This window comes from Lycorma delicatula, chromosome 6 (assembly GCF_047948215.1).
Source record: "Lycorma delicatula isolate Av1 chromosome 6, ASM4794821v1, whole genome shotgun sequence".
Lineage (NCBI taxonomy): Eukaryota > Metazoa > Arthropoda > Insecta > Hemiptera > Fulgoridae > Lycorma > Lycorma delicatula.
Window position 1 is genome coordinate 145855694 of NC_134460.1, and position 12402 is coordinate 145868095.

Here is a 12402-nt window from a genome sequence, read left to right on the forward strand (position 1 = left end):
GAACGTCAAGGGGTCAATAGCTATAGAGCTCCATCGACAGGCGCGTCGAAACTACCCCACAAGACGCGTTGAACTTAAAGGTATTTCAGACCTATATCAAGCTGACCTTGTTGAGATGATACCGTATGCTAAATCGAACAAAGGTTATCGTTACATACTGACGATGATAAATTGTTTTTCTAAACTAGCATTTGCCGTACCGATTAAAACCAAAACCAGTACGGAGATCGCTACAGTTCTCAAACCCATATTGGATAAACACAAGATGCGACATTTTCAAACCGATTTGGGTAGAGTTCTACAATCCGTCGGTTAAACGACTATTACAGTCGTACAATATAAATCACTATTCCACACATTCGGATAAAAAAGCGTCGATAGTCGAACGGTTTAATCGAACACTGAAAACGATGATGTGGAGAAAATTTACCGAACAAGGAACCTACAGGTGGTTAGAATTACTACCGAAATTGATCGCAAAATACAACAACACCAGTCACCGCACTATCGGAATGAAAGCGAAAGATGTAAATAAGCGAAACCAAGCCGCTGTTTTACAGCGGTTAAATACGGTACTCTATCGAAAACCTACTTTACCGAAATACAATGTCGGCAATCGAGTGCGAATAAGCAAATTTAAAAAGACATTCGCCAAAGGATATCTACCGAATTGGACGAACGAAATATTTATCGTACATAAGGTACATGATAATACGCGACCGTGTACTTACACGTTGATCGATGTTCACGGTGAGGTGGTGAGCGGTAAATTTTACGCTGAAGAGCTCACTAAAACTAACGTTACAAATAATGTGTATTTAGTCGAGAAAGTCTTACGAAGAAAAGGCGATAGGCTATTTGTAAAGTGGCAAGGGTTCGATGGAAAACACAACAGTTGGATACATAAGGCGGATTTGGTGTAGTGAATCGATCAGTCATAAACATGAAGTTGGAACGTCAACAGGTCGGTAATATTACGCTAGAAAACTTCGACGATTATACAGGAGCCGGGTGTGGAGAGGGAAAAAGGTCTCGTCATGGACCTCTTCTACCGAATACAATCAGATGTATTATCTGCGGACCGTCTAATTGCGGAAAAACAAATGTCCTATTCAACTTGCTGTTCTCACCGGACGGTTTACGATTCAGAAATATTTACGTGTTTTCTAAATCGCTGTACCAACCGAAATATAAGTTTCTAGAACAAGTCATGACTGGTGTCCCGGAGATCGGCTTTTTTGCATACTCAGAAAACGATCATGTGATGGCACCCGACGAAGCCGAACCGAACTAGATAATGATTTTCGACGATGTAGCTCGCGAAAAGCAACATAATATTCGCAAGTACTTTGCGATGGGGCGACACAACAACATCGATAGCTTTTATTTGACTCAGACATATTCCAGTGCCGGAAAGCACCTTGTACGGGACAACGCAAATCTCCTTCTTATATTCAAACAAGACGATCTCAACTTACGTCACATATATCAAGATCATGTAAATACCGATATGAAATTCGATCGGTTTAAAAGTCTGTGTGGTGTTGCATGGAGAAAACCTCATGGATTTTTGGTTGTGGATAAGGAGAGCGATATCGATGGTGGACGATATAGAGTAGGCTTTGATGTTTTTGTAAAAGAGATCAGTTGATAGTCGGTAACAATGGCAAGCATACACACCTACGAGGACGGAACACCGTACGCTAACGCGATACGTTTTAGGCAAAAACCGCAAAACAACTTGTGTTCCAAATATTTTAGCGACCGTCAGAAGTTTTGCGGTAACTACGTCTGTCGTAAAGTGAACTACTGTGAAAATAAAGACCGACGATGTTGGCGACATGTAAAAAGAATGAATCGTGACTATCCGTTGGTCGTTCTGTTGATGATTACTAGCGAAGGTAAGATTTTCAATAAGCGTATATGGTTAAAATTTTTAGAAGAATGTGACAAATACGAGATGCCAATCGAACTGGTGATATACGATAAAAACATGTTCAACACCACAATTCGACACGGATGGAACTTTATTTCAAGATTTAGACCCTCTCCGCTCGTGTACAAAAAGCCTTTATTGGAACTTCGAAACCGACATGCATCTATGGACTACACAAACGTTTACATGCACATGTTGGAATACGGTAGTCGTCTAGAAGGAGCGAGATGCTGTATAGTGATCACGGAACGAACTATTGCGATCAGGTCGCCAAAAACGTTGTACCGCTTAGCGTTATCATACGGTAGAAAATGTTTTGTGGACACGGCTTACGGAGTACAATTTACCGACGACGTACCGGAAACATTACCGATAAGACGAGGAGGATTACCGTTCGACATCGTGAACAACAGGGCGCAGGCTCTCTTTTCTGGCGAGTTTCTAAACGAAGCGCTACCTACGTTGCGATCATACGCCGATTCGTTCGGATTGAGGTACAACGAACGACGCGAACTGTTTGAAATCCAAAACGAAGATCTGCTGCGAAAATGGTGCGAATATGTAGGAGCGAAACCGGACGAATTTTGGTTGTTGAATAGCTATCTGTTGCATTTACATTCGGAAGGTGACCGTCATCCGATCAGACGACTTTCCACACGGTACTTGACAAAGGTACCACAACGCGATCACTCAACGGTTGTGGATATTCCGCTGTGGGTTGGAAATGTAAAAAGGGCTGCTGTCTTTAAAGACACAAGCACGAAACTCATGATACCGTCTATCGATCAGGGTGTAACGCAATATTACCGCGAATTGTGCAATACCAATCGTCGTCCGGTGAGAATGAATGTTTCGTTAATATATGTTATACGTTTTCTACGCAGAACCAAAAAACCTGCAGTGTTCTTTAGATCGGTTGAACTAGGATGGTAATGTGATCGACTGTTTTCCGATCATTCGTAACCACGATGTCGAACAAGAACGAGGTCGATATGTCATCGTCGTCGACGTCTGCGAAGTTGGTAATGGAAATCGATAGAATACGAGATTCGATTAAACGAAAACATCGCGCTATTACGCAAGGAATAACAGAATCGGAACAAGTTATTGAAAAGCAATTTAAGCCTATTGTCGAACCGCTCCGAGAACTTAATCAATCGTTTAAACAAAAGTACGATGTTAAAAAAGAACAAGAAGAGAATGCAAAGGAGGAGGTGGAAGAGACACCGACAGTTATGAGAAGACTCTTTAAAACACCGACGTCGGAAAAACAGTTCGTGAAACCTGTAGACCCGTCGACACCGAAAACGATGGGGTTTCGTGCAAAACATTTCTTGGATCTTACCGTAACGGATAAAGGTAAAAACATAAACAACGTCTACGGAGTTAAAAACATTGACGATCAATGGATGATCGGAACAAAACCACTCCAGTTCAAAGGAAATAAAATAGTTATCGACAACAAGACGTATAGCGGCTCCAAAGGTTTATATCAATTGATTTTTTTGAACGAGCCTATAGATTATACAACCAAAGATTTAAATAACTATAAGAAAATATTAGAAACTACTGAGGCGCATAAAAGTCAAAATACCGGTCGCTTAATTTCCAGTCGATCGTTAAAGTACAAGAATATTATCAAAAGACTGTTTCCTCGTACGGATCTTTCGTCGGAAAGCGGTCATGACGACGAAAGTCCAATAACCGGATCGGGTCTGTTGATGAGAGCGAAGAAAACAGTTAGACCGGATAAATTTACTGGGACGATCCGAATGAACTGTGCGATAGACTGCGACTTTTATTGGCTTCGAAACGTGCGGGTCATACCGGTCATAATAACGAAATAGTTTCAATCGTAGAAGAACTGCAAGAAGGCGGATACATAAAGAAAGGTAGTACAGGGAATCTTTTATTTTAAACAGTCTGTAGATGAGTATCGACAAGTTCGGACGTTCTCGCGTTGGGAGTGCAACCGCCCAACCACCACCAACTCGGATTGTCGAAACGTTTGACAAAACCGCCGATGGAGATTTCGATATCAAAAAAGACGTTTGTGCAACGTCGGACCGCCTGTTGAAGATGATGATGGTGCAACAATCGGTCACGTTAAGAAAATGTTCGTAAAGCAAAGCGAGTTGAATAATAAATACTTACCGACGGTTTCACCGATGGACAACAACGCACTCTCCTTTTCAAAGAGGCGATTGTGCGGTATCGCCGATCCAATTGTAAAAACAGACGCTGTAACTGTCGACTATTTACGGAAAAACCTTTTCGGTACAAATGAGACAATTAACGCGAGAGGGTGCGTTATCGCAAATGGTGGTGCACCAATTAATAGCACGGATCTCACTACAAAGTCATACGTAGACAAAGTGACAAATGGGATTTTAACGATTAAAAACGGTGTTGTGGATATCCAAAATAAGCGAATATGTAGAGTCGGTGATCCTGTCGAAAAGACGGACGTCGTTACTGTCAACTATTTACGAAAAAAACTTTTCGATGAAAAGCAAATAATTGACGCTAGAAAATCTGTTATCACTAACGTTGGCATGCCTAAGAATAGCACCGATCTCGCTACAAAGTCCTACGTGGACAATATGCAATTACATATACAAAAATTACTTATTAAGACTAAGAGTTATACCGATGACACACTATTTAATTTTTACAAATTTGTATTAAACATTAACGACAGCGCTAACAGAAACTTAAATCAAATATCGCTTATGCGTATATTAACCGCTGACAATCATCACCAAAGCGATTCTGCAAACACAGATCTAAATAGTAAAGATACAAAGGAGAATGAGGATGCGACAAAAAATATGGTGCGTCCTCCAATCGCTGATAAGACAATGAAGAATGATGATGTGAATAAAAATATGATACGTCTCCCGGTCTCGGAGGACGAGGATGTGACAAAAAATATGGTGCGTCCTCCGATCACTGATAAGACATTGAAGAATGAGGATGTGAATAAAAATATGATACGTCCCCCGGTCTCGGATGATGTGAATAAAAATATGGTACGATTGCCGAACATGGATCCAATGTAAGATGGTAGAATGTCGTAAACAAGTTCATTGTCTATCCGACATGGCAAGAGTGAGGAGGTCAAAATGTTCTCCCGTTCAAAAAGGTAAGGTGAGAAGATCTAAACGAATAGCCAGTCTTAAACGAGGCGGTGGACTGTTAACAACTATAACAGCAGGAGGTGCAGGAGCGTTAGGATCCTATATCGGTGATAAAGCATTAAAAGGTGTCAAAAAGGTGGTGGGTACGGTCGTAAACAAAGGGGTTGATTTATTACCGATAGTTACATATTCTGGGATATCAGTACTGCGGACCGGGAACGAATTTAAAAAAACGATTAAAGAGAGGCGATCCCGGTGTAAACAAGTTGGACGCCGCTTGTAAAGAGCACGATATCGCATACGCAACGTACAGCGATAACGAAAGAAGGGCGGCAGTAGATCGTAAATTAGCCGATAGCGCTTGGGAAAGAGTTAAAGCTAAGGACTCGAGTATCGCGGAAAAGGCTACGGCATTGGCGGTTACAAACGCGATGAAGTTAAAAGCAAAGTTCGGCGGTGGAAGAGTACGAAGACGAAGAAGACGATCAAAAAGGAATAATATAAAACGCCTTGTCGAAATGATGAAACGAAAAGCGGGCACTGCAGGGCGGGGATTATACCTTAAGCCCTACCCTTTGACCGGATCGGGGATGGGCGGTAAAAAAAACGTCGTCGCCGTCGTCGTCGTTTCCAATAAAGGGAATACCAGTGCGACCGCTATCGAACATAGAACTAATGTGGTACGCGAGAAGACTAAATATAACCGATTTTCGAGGGGTCTTCATGTTGGACGCATTACCTACACAACCGAAGATTAACGAAACTGCGATAGTTAATCTTGACCGCAGTACTGGTCATGGAACACACTGGGTATGTTATAGAAAACGTGGACGGACGGTGGACTATTTTGATAGTTTCGGTAATCTGCGTCCACCTAACGAATTGATGCGTTATTTTCCACTCGATTCGATTATAAATTTCAATTATAACGCCAGACAGAGTATAAACACGGTTATCTGCGGTCATTTATGTCTTGAATTTCTCAGTCGTGATTCGTCAGCCTACAGGTAAACATGTTTTGCATAAGTGGAACTACGTCGTTCTTACACGCTACATTCTTTCCGCCATTGGATTTGTCTGATGGCGATTGGGAATTGGCGTTGATAAACTTAACCACATACAACTCGATTCCAAATGTCGAAGAGGGAATCAACAACACATTTATTGTTGTACCAAAGAAACCTCAAAAACCGATTAAGCTGACACTAGCGACCGGATCGTACGAAGTGGATGATATCGCCAAACGCTTGAGCAATGAACTCAAAGACAAAAGCAAAATAGATTTACTTATGCGTCCGAATAACAACACGTTAAAATGCGAACTTAAATGCAGCGCTGCCATCGATTTGACATCAACGGATAGTTTAGCACCGTTGTTGGGGTTCGAGAAAACTAATCTGACGGCGAATATATGGCACGAGTCATCGAAGCCAGTTGCCATTAACAACGTGAACACCGTACGGGTCGAAAGCAACCTTATACGAGGCTTCTACACGAACGGATCAGAGGGACACGTGTTGCACGAATTCACGCTAAGCGTACCGCCTGGTTTCAAAATAATCGAATCGCCGAGGAATATAATCTATCTACCGGTGAATACGAAGAGCTTAGACGATATAGCTATAAAGTTTACCGATCAAGACGGAAAACCGATTAATTTTCGCGGTGAAACCGTTACGGTGAGATTGCATTTACAAAGGAAAACGAAGTAAAAAAGAAAGCCAATAGATGGGGTTAATATACAACAGCGTTGGTACTAGTAGCGAAACGACGCGCATACCGATCAGTCGACGTGCAAACACCAAAGCGTTAACATCGCGTAACGTGTTGTTTCTTCGAAAACTTGGTTTTACAGTTTTGGTGAACCGTAATGGCAGGAGCGAATATATTGGACGTCGGTGAAAGTGTTTCGTTCGATAACACGATCACACAGTACGAATATCATACCCATCTACCGTACGCTTCGTCGACTTACAACAACAACGATGAAATCCGGATTCCGATACACCAACAAGATGTGTACACTTTACCGCATAAAAGCTATTTGATGGTCGAAGGTGCGTTAACTACTAAAGCAGGCGATAAAAAGGCAACGGAATCGTGGTTAACAAACAACGCGATACCGTTTCTGTTCGAAGAGATACGATACGAGATAAACGGTACGGAAATGTGTCGCGTACAAAAGCTAGGAATAACGACAACGATAAAGAATATTCTTTCGTTGCGTAAAAGCGAAGAAAATATTTTGGAAAATTTCGGGTGGAAGTTCAAAGCGTCGGATAAGTTCGATTTGGAAGAAAACACGGGAAGATTTTGCTTCTACGTACCGCTGCGTATGCTTATGGGTTTCGCCGAAGACTACAGACACATAATATTGAACGTCAAACAAGAATTGGTTTTGCTTAGATCTTCCAACGACGTGAACGCATTAGTGTCTTCAAAAGAGGCGCCTGATTCGAAGTTGAAAGTGACTAAGATAGCGTGGAAAATTCCGTATGTTCACGTTGCCGATACGATGCGATTGCATTTGTTGAAGGTAGTAGAACGAGATAGACCGTTAGCGATTACTTTTCGTACATGGCAGATCCACGAATATCCGGCTCTACCACAAACAAACATACATTCATGGACGGTAAAAACATGTGCGCAAACGGAGAGACCGAGATACGTGATATTCGGTTTACAGACCGACAGAAAGGATAAAGCTACAAAATCATTGACGCACTTCGATATGTGCGAGTTGGTAAACGTTCGTCTGTATTTGAATTCGCAGTACTATCCGTACGACAATCTACAGGGAGATGTGAATATGATGTATGAAATGTTCGCCAGCTTTCGGTCCGGTTATTATAACAAACCGCAGGACGAATGTCCCGCTTACAGTTTGGCGGATTTCAAGACCAGTGTACCGTTAATAGTTATCGACTGTTCCCGTCAGAACGAATCGCTTAAAAAAGGAACAGTAGATGTACGTATCGATTTCGATACTAAAAACAATATACCGGCCAACACGACTGCCTACTGTCTCATTATACATGATAGCATCGTCACGTACACTCCGTTCAGTGGAATAGTGAAAAAACGTATGTAATGCCGGTGGTATTTAAGATGGATCAATTAGGTGGTGGACGGGGAGAGGAAGGTAAAAAGCAAATATTAGCTACGTAGCGACGGTTTACAAAATGGTTGATAACATTTAGTATATTTAAAACGGGTATTGCAGTTGGAATAATCGTAACACTGTTACTGGGCGACTATTCGCATGAATCTTGTACAACGATCAAACCGATACGGTGTAGAGTGACTTTTTCTACACAATCACCGGTTAACATACCGTTAGTATGGTGTAATTCATCGTCTGTGGAGGTGTTGTCCATTTTTTACAACGCTACCGTATCACCAACATCATCTTCAAACAGCCTGTCTGCTGACGTAGTTAGCAACATCACTACATCGTTACCTTCAGCGAAGACAACAGTATTACCAAAGGTAAACATCGACAAAACCGCATTGAAGAGGAAAAACATAGTGAATGTAACGGCATCATTACCTTCAGCGAGGACAACAGTGTTACCAAAGGTAAACGCTACCAAAATCTCATTACCTAACATAACGTTACATGCACATGGTGATGATGACTATGATGGTCCTCTAAACGAGGAAGAAGAAGATTTGGAGGGGGTAACCCCCACCACTTCTACTTTGAAAGTATAAAAAGGCTTAATCCGATTGCACGCATACAAATCAGTAGTTGTTGAGCATCCGTCATGGAAGGAAGTGGTGTTTATTCGCCAGACGACGTTCAATCGTTTCTATTCATGAACGATTCTTTGCATAACATCGATCACCATCCTGAAGTTACGAAACCGACTGAGAAGGAGGTTAAATCGAAACCAACGAAGATCCGCAAAAGGAGAAATCCGCGTAAAAAATCTTATGATAAACCTTCTTCAGTTGAACACACGATCACAAAGACCAAGACCAATAAGAAGCAGAAGAAGAAGGACAAAAAGAAGGCGGGTAAGGGGAACGAAGGGATATCCCCCACCAACATTGTGATTTCATAGACATCGTCGGTGGTTACATATCGCCATCCTCATACACGGATGAGCGATCGTCATGGAAGGAGTTATCGAGTATCACGGCTTTCTCGGCAAACGAGGTGAGTTTATAGTTAAAGAACTTGCTGTTGTCGGTGATGGAAACTATATGATTCTTCACTTTCGATCACCGTACCCAAAGTCTGAGTTGACATCTAAATACAAACGGATGGCCGGATGGTTGGAGAGGAATTTTCACAAAATCGATTGGAATTACGGCGAAGTCGTATACAACGACGATATCATGAAGGCTTTATGTTCGCAGTTTGCCACAATACACACCAAAGGGCTGGAGAAAGTGGAATTTTTGCGACGGTTTCATAACGATGTTCGTCAGATACCGGACGGCGCACCGAAATCGAATTTAAATTATATCGTAAATTGTCCGTACCACACGCACAAGGAGAGTGGAAAATGTGCGTTACAAACCGGTTTTTTCTACATGGAGTGGTTGAAGATGTGTAAAAAGCCGTTAGATCTGGTGAGGGAAGCCGATCGATTGCGATCGTTTGCGAACACAAACGCGGAAAAAAAAGAGGAATTGGCAAAAAACGGTTATTACTATTCCTTCAACGAATTGTGTGTAAAATGTTGTTGGTGTAACGAAAGGATGGATGTGCATCACCACTCAACTCGTCAAAACTGCATCAAGGAAAACGTACCGCTTTCGTTTGAACATGTTGTTCCACGTCGAGTACCGCTGTAGAGCAGAGTCTGCTGCAAGATATTGATGAATCAACATCTTTGGTTAGAGATCTCAATTATAGTTATTGCCTTCCATCTTGGTTTTATGCCAGGAATATTATTTATGCTTGCACTGAATCACTTGCAAACATTTACAAAAAAAAAAAAAAATATAAAAAAATAAATAAATAAAAAATATAAAAAAAAGAGTCGAGTGTTTTACAGTAGGCCTATTGGGGAGAGATTTCACTCATGTAAAAAAAATCTCAACGCGCCACGGTTGCTACCTCGTGGGTGGTGTGGAAACGTAACCGTTTTTTTAAAATTTAAAATAACAAGCGGGAAATAACAGGAAGTACAGGGTCCATAGCACTGATAAGGTATATATATATTTGTCGCTCTGCTCACTACAACATTCATTTCACAACACAGCTGCACATCAGACGAATATGGGTGAGAGAACATCGACATCATTCGAACTTGCTAAAGCAAGAGTGGTTACCAGTATTAGAAACTTGGTGCGTAGCATCCCAAGTGTGAAGGGTGCAGATGTACCCTTTTTAGAATCGCTTAGTGAGGCATTAAGAAATGTGAAATGTGCAGTAGAACGAGGTGTTATACGGGATGAAGATATGACCAGTACACTGCGATGTAAAATATGTCTGATTGCACGTGTAGGAGCAACGATACTACCGTGCGGTCACACATACTGCATAGATTGTGTACGGTATTTAATACAACACAACCTTCCATGTGGGATGTGTAGACAAGCGGTGACTGGCTATATAAAAATCTATTTCAACTAGTCACCTCTCCGTTTTTCCCAAACTGTCCTTTTCAGGACAACAACACATTACACAAACAACACAAAATTACACGCGTAGACAAAACAAAAACACTTTAAACCCCCATACAATAAATTGTAACTAATTATTGTTTTTTAATTTAAAAAAAAACGATATTTATTTACATTTATTGAATGTAGTGGTTCCAAGGCCCGTGACACGATATGATATTGGATTTATCCACTATCAATTGTGTTACAAACGGTGAGGAGAGTGTTTTATAGTAAACCTTTTTTTTCCCCTTAAAAAACCTTCCGATGTGTAATTCCATCCGCAGTTTAGCGATGGACGTTGACATAGCCGCATCGGTGTGGACGATTAGATTTTTTCCGAATCGCCGCGTAAGAACGTTGCGTCATCTTATGAAACTTACAATTGCTGCGTTTCCTCACGCAACAAGTATTACTGCAGACATACACCGTTTCAATACGGTTAGAGTGGTTTTCAATTACGACGCCACTTACGCTGAACTTCACGACGGTTTGCAAGAATATTTAGACAGTTTAAAAATAGATACTGTAGACGGCTTGTGTAGACATTATATTCACTATAGTGACGACCCGATATAGCAGCGATGAAAACGTTTAGCGATTCGGTAAACGAATTGAGGTTTATTGCATCGTATATTTGCAAATATTGTTTTATGATGCTTACCACCCACTACGATGTTAATGATGAAATACATGCTTTCGATTGTAAGAAATTCGACTATTGCGGTCGTGGTCTACCAGAATACTTATGTTCGTGCGAATTGATTATTGAAAACGTGAAAAGAATGCACGCTATGGTACGTGCAAATAAATTCGAAGTGTTATGGGAAAGTCCGTTCGCCTGTACAGTTATCGATCGTAACGAACTCTATCGGTTGTTTTGCAAAATTTTCGTGGAAAGAGGGTGTAAGAAGGTAAATCACACTTGCAATTGCCATTCGAGTGTGAGCACTGTGAATGTTAAGATGGATACCGTAGCATTTATTAACATTTTCAACGATGAATATTGTTTTCTAAAGAAGATACCGTTCAGGAGGATGACCGATCTTGATATCGGTGTGAGCTACGTACTGTTGGAAATGAGAAAAATATTTACTCAATACGGCGAACTCCGTATTTGTGTAATATTGTTCGACAGCGAATCGGATGAACCGGACAGCTTTCAAACCTTATTACCAAAGACGTATACAAACAGATTTACCGACGATGAATTGAACGTTGTAAAAAATCATTCGATGAAATTAACTTATTATGGAAAGAAAAAACTCGCCAACGGTGACGTTGACGAATTCAACGAGGATATAAAAATAAGTTTGTAAAATTTTGCACGAGTGTTTGTAGGCCTATTGGGGAGAGATCACTCGCATAAAAAAATCTCAACGCGCTGCAGTTGCTACCTCTTGAGTGGTGTGGAAACGCAACTCGAACAAATGTATTTTTTTTGTGGTGGTGGTAAAGGTTTGTTTATTTGTGATTACTGTTTTATAAGGAAAATATAATTTTTAATTGGCACGATCGAATACAAGTTCTAGATAAGCAATTTCAAACTTGTTCGTATGCGGTTAATTGGAAAGAAAAAAAAATTATTTTTAATTATTTGTCGCGTTTATAAGAAAAAAAAATTATTGACAACCGGATGTGGGTAGTAGATAAGAAATTAAAATAGATACAATTCGTGGAATTATTTATCGTGACGATAACAATAAA